Source organism: Notechis scutatus, chromosome 2 (assembly GCF_049901735.1).
Source record: "Notechis scutatus isolate UNSWTSFEM ecotype Mainland chromosome 2, rNotScu1.2, whole genome shotgun sequence".
Lineage (NCBI taxonomy): Eukaryota > Metazoa > Chordata > Lepidosauria > Squamata > Elapidae > Notechis > Notechis scutatus.
Window position 1 is genome coordinate 1,266,277 of NC_142010.1, and position 7,819 is coordinate 1,274,095.

Below are 7,819 nucleotides of genomic sequence, written 5' to 3' on the forward strand. Positions count from 1 at the left end.
GGTATGATTTTAATTACATTTTATGGATTGTTGTGAATTGATATGATTGATATATTATCTTGGCAAATAGGTAAGCTCTAATTAGCAGTAAAATGTTTCCAGAAAAAAAAGCTTCGCAAAATTAAGTTTACAACTCTTAATGCTCTTTTAGCAACGCTGTTACAGTGGAGCATAAATCGCCAAAGATATGTACACCTAGGTCCTTAACATGGTGAGGGTCCTCTGCTAGATCATTGCCACTTAGCGTATACTTGAAATTTACCAATTACGTTTACCAATATGTAACAGAACATCTATTATTCAAAATTTGAAGTTGCTAAATAGGTGACCATTCAGTAACATAGTCGTGTTCACTTTGCACAACAACAGAATTATCTCTAGAATTGAATAATTTTATGTCATTGGTAAAAAGAACCCAATTGCTTTTAAGTTGATCACATAAATCGTTGATATAGAGCAAAACAAGATGATGAATTTTTTTATATTGCAGTGAGAACACCTTCTACCACATTCTTCCCTTCTTGTTGGCTGTTCATGAAGTCAACCAGAATTCAAGGCTCTTACCCAACATCACCCTGGGCTACAACATCTATCAGAACTTTTTCAATGCAAGAATGACATACGAGGCCATGCTGGATGTTCTGTCTACAGGACAGGAGAATATCCCAAACTACAGATGTGGAAGACAAAAGAACTTGCTGGCTATTCTTGAAGAGATGAATTCTGAACTCTTTGATCATATTTCCAATGTCTTGAGCATCTATAAAATTCCACAGGTATAATGCCAAATGAAATTAATTCCATGTTGTAAATTGTTCAGATTTGCCTAGAAGGCAGCACTTGTATATATTTCTCCAAATAAATTGAAAGTCAGAGATTAAATATTAGGAGAGCTGAAAGAATTTTTAATTCATAAAGTGTGTGTGTGTGTGTGTGTGTGTGAGTGTATGTACATACATATGTATATAAGGTAAAGGTTCCTCTCACATACGTGCTAGTCATTTATGGCTCTAGGTGGCGGTGCTCATCTCCATTACAAAGCCAAAGAGCCAGTGCTGTCTGAAGACATCTTCGTTGTCATGTGGACAGTATGACTAAACTCCATTTTTACATGCTTTAACTGCTTAGGTTGGCAGAAGCTGGGACAAGTAACGTGAGCTCACTCCATTATGCGGTGCTAGGGATTCAAATGCCGATCTTTCAGATCAACAAGCTCAGTTCTCGCGGGTATTTGTATGTGGATCTTTGGTTATTCAGGTTTTCCCGCGTAAGATTGGAAGTATCTAGGCAACGCTTTCGATGAAGTCTCATTCATCATCTTCAGGCTTCTGTCTTCAGCTCTGTGCTTCTCAGAGTGATGTGAGCTTGCAGCTGCTTCTTCCTTTTAACTGCTAGTGGGGGTGTGACTTGATTGGGTGGGGGCTTGGCTGTGTTCTGATTGGGTGGGGGTGTGTTCTCATTGGTTGGGGTTTGGCTGTATTCTGATTGGTTGGGGGTTGGCCATGTTCTGATTGGCTGGAGGTGTGTTCTGTTCAGGTGGGGGCTTGGTTGTGCTCAGGTTGGTCTTAGTTACTGGGGGATTTGAGCTGGTGAGCGTGATCTTGCTGTTTGGCTTCGAGTTCGTGGTCGTGCTGCATCTTCATGGTGGGGATCAGTTCGCTTCATGTATGGCTCAGAGGGGTTTGAAGTGGGTAGTGATGCAGCTGCAGTGTGGCTTCTGGTCTGTGGTCATGTCTCATCTTCTGTGTGGGTGTGAGTCTGCTTTTTACGTGGAAGTGTGGTGGTGGCATCTTGTGTGGCCCTCGTGGGTGTGGGTCTGGTGTCATTCATCATGTTAGGCACTGCCTGTTCATGAGGGCGGGTTTCCAAATGGCTGGTAAGTGGGAGGTGTCATCTCTTTAATTCATGCTGTGTGGGCGTTTCATCTCTATGGCTTCTCTGATTATTCTGTTGTTGAAGTGTTCGGTTTTTGGCGATAGTTATATATATATATATATATATATATATATATATATATATATATATATATATATATATATATATATATATATATATATATATGATCCGGTAGATTGAATCACATTAACTAAATGTGGTCCTTCGATTTGCCCAATGCATTTGCTAATGAAATGCACAGGTCATTAAATGCACATGAGGGATCTCAGAGTGGGGAAGACCATGCAGAGCCTAGTGTTGAAAGAGGCCACCCAAAGTCTCCCTGATACCTCATACTCACTTATAATCCCTTGGGAACCCCATTGTTCTTTAGCCTTCACATCCTGCCCTGTGACTCCTTTGCTTTGTTAGCCTCCTGGCTCCACTTCCTTCCTACATTCCATTTCCCATGGATTGCTTATTTTTTGAAGATCTGCAGAGCTCCAGAAGAGGGTGGCCCACTGGAAGAGAAGCTGAAGAGTTTTATTCAATGATGGTGAAGCTATAAGTATGTGAAATCTAAGGAAAACATTTTTGACAGCTTCTGGGTAAAAGACTTTGGCTTTGGGTCATGTGGCCAACAGGACTCTGGTAGCAGAAAAGGCCTGGGTGTGACCATTGGGAATTTTGAAAATGATGACTTTTGAAAAGCAAGACTTTGTCATAGAACTAGACGACTTTCCAGCTCTATTCTGACTGACTAATTGACTGAGTGGATGGGTGGCCCACAGAGTTATAATGTGACCAGAAGGGTGTGCTCTATGAGGACCACCAATGAACATTACCCACAGATAATTCAGAGCTCCCTGGTGTCAGGGTTCCAACAAATGCTCTAATTAATTCATGAGCCTCGAGCCAAGTTTCAATAGAAATCCAACTATTTATTAGGAGCCACATGTTGGCACTTTTCCCAAGTGCAGTCGGCTCTGCCCCATGTAATTTACTGTTCACCTATTACCCTGTTTCCCCCTCCTCCCAGGGTGTGTCATAAATCACATTCTCCAACTAAGAACTTTCGCCGGGCTGTGGAATTCACACCACGCCTCTCCGGCTGGGCGTGGTAACTTGAGGCACAACATGGAGAAAGGTATGCATGGAATGTTCTTCTGATCATAGCAACAAACTGCTCCATCAGATCTTCCCCCACTCCTTCTTATGGCAACTCAAGAGCAAGCCAGGAAAGCTTTACGAGTTGACATCTGCTTTCAAAGTGAGCATACAAAACAACAGGGGACAACATCAAGGAACTTGCAAAATTCATGCAGTTACCATTTTGAAACATCTCTCAACAGTGGGGAAGGCCCTTAGATTTACCATCTGACTTTCATCGTTAAAACTGGCAAAAACTGCCAATACCTTTTCTTTCATCTTAGATCAACTATAGTGTCATCAACCAGATGGCTGAGCAAAATCATCGTTTCACTTTTTCATATCGGATGACCCCAAACCAAGAACCTCCTTACTCAGCGATTGTCCAGCTGCTCCTGCAGTTCCAATGTACATGGATCGGCCTCCTTTCTGAGGACAGTGAAAGAGGAGAAAAATTCAAAAGACGCTTGGAAGTTCTTGCCTTAAAAATGGGATTTGCTGTGGGCTTCGCGAGCGGCAGGGATTCGCGACACTGCGTGATCCCTGATGTGCTAGCCGCTTTTGGTGCTCCGATCCAGACGGGTTTGGAGCTAAGGCTTCCCTGCAGGGGTGGCTGAAGATAGGGGGATCCGGAGAGGGGTTTGGGGTGTTGCAGACCCTCCCCGGCCGGCAGAACCCCTTCTCCCAAAACGGTGCAGCGGCGGTCCGTAATGGCCGCCACAAAGAAGCCGGCAGCTGGGCAAGAATGCGCAGGAGGAAGAGGAGAAAGCCTTTGAAAGTGAAAGTTTTTCTTGGTTGACCCAGGACTCTAAGACATATTTAACATAATTCCTGGAAATTATGGCTTTTTGAATGATACTTTCCAAAAGAGAAAATAAGCGGCAATTTTGAGGTGCTGAAAGGAAAGTTTACTCTCCTTCCCTACGGAATCAACAAGTGGATACTGAGAAACCTGTCTTTTTCAGGTAAAAACTGGTTTTAAGTGATAAGTGGGAAGGAGAGGACAAAAAATATATTTATATGTTAAGATTTTGTTGGAGGAGATGCCTTAAGGATTTGAAGACTGAAATGTATTGCAATAAGGCTTTAAGATACAGATTTGGACTTTCTTTTTTGATTGATACTACCCCAGGAAGAGAAAGTGAGAACTTTGTCTTGGCTTGGATTGATTGATGACTTTGGGATTGTTCTATTTTTTGAAATATCTTGGTTGTTGCAAGAAGAAAGAGGGGGAAAAAAGAAAAGAAAAGACTTATAATGGCTTTTTCTGTTGAGGAACTGAGAAAAGAATATGAGCAAACAAAAAAAGATGGCAAAGATGGTGTGAAAGAAGCCTTCCTTTTTTTAGAAATGGCGCTTGCTACCTATCAACAAACACTACAACAGATAGAGGCAGAAGAAGAAGAAGAAGAAGAAGAAGAAGAAGAAGAAGAAGAAGAAGAAGAAGAAGAAGAAGAAGAAGAAGAAGAAGAAGAAGAAGAAGAAGAAGAAGAAGAAGAAGAAGAAGAAGAAGAAGAAGAAGAAGAAGAAGAAGCCATCATTAATGAATTTCAAAATTTAACTAAGAAAGAAGGAAGAAAGAAAGGAAGGAAGGAAAACGAAGGACTTAAGATTTTAAAAAACACTCAAGAAAGAGAAAAATAAGGTGCAAAATCAATATAATGATAGTAAACAAAAGAAAAAAGGAACACAACAGAGAAGGGAAGCCAGTAAGGCAGAGGCTAGGAGAAGGGGGGGTAGAAAGGTCTGGTGGGAGAAGAAAGAAAGGGAAAAGGTGGAGAAAAGCCACAAAGTTTTGAAATCAGATGGGAAAAGAGAAATCTTTTTTAGGGACAAAGGGTAAAGTATAATTTCTTTTAAAAAGATTTTGCAAGGTACATAAGATGGTATTGTAGCATTTGTATTAGAAATAGAAAATTAGAATGGTTTAAGAGTTAATAAGAGATTAAAATGTTGAAATGTTTATTAATGATTGATTTTAAAATTTAATAAAATATTAAAGGGAATGTTTAGAATATTGAGTTTTAATTAAATAGTTTAATATGACTATGGTATTGATGTTATTATAAAATTATTATTGTAGCATTTGTCTTTGGAAAAGGCAATGGGAATGTTATAAGATTCAATATTTAGATCTATTATTTAACTATGTATTTAATCATTTTGGATTTATTATTTTTCTTTTATTAAAAAAAAATTAGTAGATAGAATGTACCAAACAGAATCAGATTGGGTATTAGGTGTTATTTTAAATGTTAATCTAATTAATTTAGGGAGAAGATAGAAAGGCATCATACTCTGATTAGTGATTTCAGGAGAAATTCTTTTTTTTTATTATAAGGAATGAGACAAAGGGATAAAATGGACAAAAGATACAAATATAATGACTCAAATTAAGATGGATTAAATAAGATAGAATTAAGAAGAGTGAAATGTGTGGAGAAGCTAATATAGAAGACATAGAATGGTAAATAAAATAGGTAATGACATGTAAGATGAGCATGAATATAATTGAAGTCCATGTAGAGAGAGGTACCTGGGGCCAAGTTACTTTCCTAAAAGATTTTTTATGTTTTGTGTGTTGTGTGTTTATGTTTCTGGGAGAATTAATAAAACCTTGCAGAAATATAGAATGAGAATAATGGTAACCAAGTCAGAAAGAAATAGATGAAATAATAATAGTGAAATTGAATAAGAGTAAAGAAAAGTAAAGAGAAACTGGATAAGAGGTATTTGTATGCTCATATGGAAATGTTTATTTATTTATTTATTTGATTTGCCAATTGTTTACAAGATAGTAAGTATAAGTGTATACATAGTTGTGGATACATGAAATGGGTACATATAAGAAAAATAAAAGAATAAGAGAAACAATGGGACAGGGACGGTAGGCACGTTGGTGCGCTTTATGCACGCCCCTACAGACCTCTTAGGAAAGGGGTGAGGTCAATAGTAGACAGTCTAAGGTTAAAGTTTTTGGGGTTTGGGGAAGAGACTACAGAGTCGGGTAGAGTATTCCAGACATTGACCACTCTATTGCTGAAGTCGTATTTCCTGCAATCAAGTTTGGTGCGGTTTACTTTGAGTTTGTATCTATTGTGTGCTCTTGTGTTGTTATGGTTGAAGCTGAAGTATTCATTGACGGGTAGGACATTGCAATGTATGATTTTATATACCATGCTTAAGTCAGACCGAAGACGGCGTAATTCAAGGTTTTCTAGTTCAAGAATTTCAAGTCTGGTGGCATAAGGTATTCTACAATGAGTAGAAGAGTGGAGAACTCTTCTTGTGAAATATTTCTGGACTTTCTCAATTGTGCTAATATCAGATACGTAATGAGGGTTCCAGACTGATGAACTGTATTCGAGTATTGGTCTAGCAAATGTTTTGTATGCTCTGGTTAGTAGTGTGATATTACCAGAGAAAAAGCTACGTAGGATTAGGTTAACAACTCTTAATACCTTTTTGGCTATGTAGTTGCAGTGGGCTCTAGCACTTAGATCATTAGAGGTGAGTATTCCAAGGTCCTTTACAGAGCTTGGGTCATCAACAAGATCTTGATTATTCAGCTTGTATTTTATTTTCTGATTTTTTTTGCCAATATGTAAGACAGAGCATTTATTTGTTGAGATTTGAAGTTGCCATTTGTTTGACCATTCAGATACATAGTCAAGATCTTTTTGTAGGGTAGCAGTATTGTCTGTGGTATTGAACAGCTTTACATCATCAGCGAAGAGAACGCAATTGCTCTTAATATGATCACAGAGGTCGTTTATGTAGAGTATGAAGAGAGTTGGTCCTAGAACACTGCCCTGAGGGACACCACTATTGACAGGTACTGGATTTGATAGGACGCTCCCGATTTTGACCATTTGTTGTCTGTTTGACAGGAATGCTTCTATCCAGTTATTCAGTTGTCCAGAGATACCATAGGATTTTATTTTTAGGAGTAGTTTGTCGTGTACCACTGAATCAAAGGCTTTACAGAAGTCTATGTAGATTGCGTCTATTGCTTTGCCCTGGTCGAGTTGTGTTGTCCATATGTTTTTGCAGTGTAAGAGTTGCAGATTACAGGATAGTTTTTTTCTGAAACCAAATTGTTTATTGGAGAGTAGGTTGTTTGTCTCTAAGTGGAGGATGATGGATTGGTTAATAATTGATTCCATGACTTTACAGGTGACGCAGCATAAGGAGATTGGCCTGTAATTTTCAACTAGGCTTGGGTCTCCCTTTTTGAAGATGGGGATGACTGTGGCTTGTGACCATAGGTTAGGCAAGGAGCTGGTCCTGAAATATTTTTCAAAGATTATGCTTAGAGGTTTGGCTATGGCAGTGGATAGCTTTCTTAAGAAGTAGGCACATATTCCATCCGGTCCAATAGATAGAGATGGTTTTAGGTTGCGTAGTGCTTTTTCAACATTGTCTTCTGTGAAATCGATATGTATTAGATCATTGTTGTTATCTGTGGTACGGCTAGGAAATATTGGGCATGATCCATTGCTGTTTACAAATACTGAGCCGAAGAATGTGTTAAAGATGTTGGCTTTAATGGTGTCGTCGTTGCAGTTTTTACCATCAGGTCCTATCAAGGGAGGGATGGACCTTGAGTCTTTTAGTTTGTTGTTTACAAAATTGTAAAAAGCACGGGTGGAATTGGTGCTTAGAAGGTTTTCCTCTTGTTTAATGTGATAATTGGTGCATTCAGGTTTAAATGGTTGAAATAGAATTATATTGTATAAAATAAGGTTTTATTTGACTTGTAAAATTTATAATGGAAAAAGGTTCAAGTATGTAA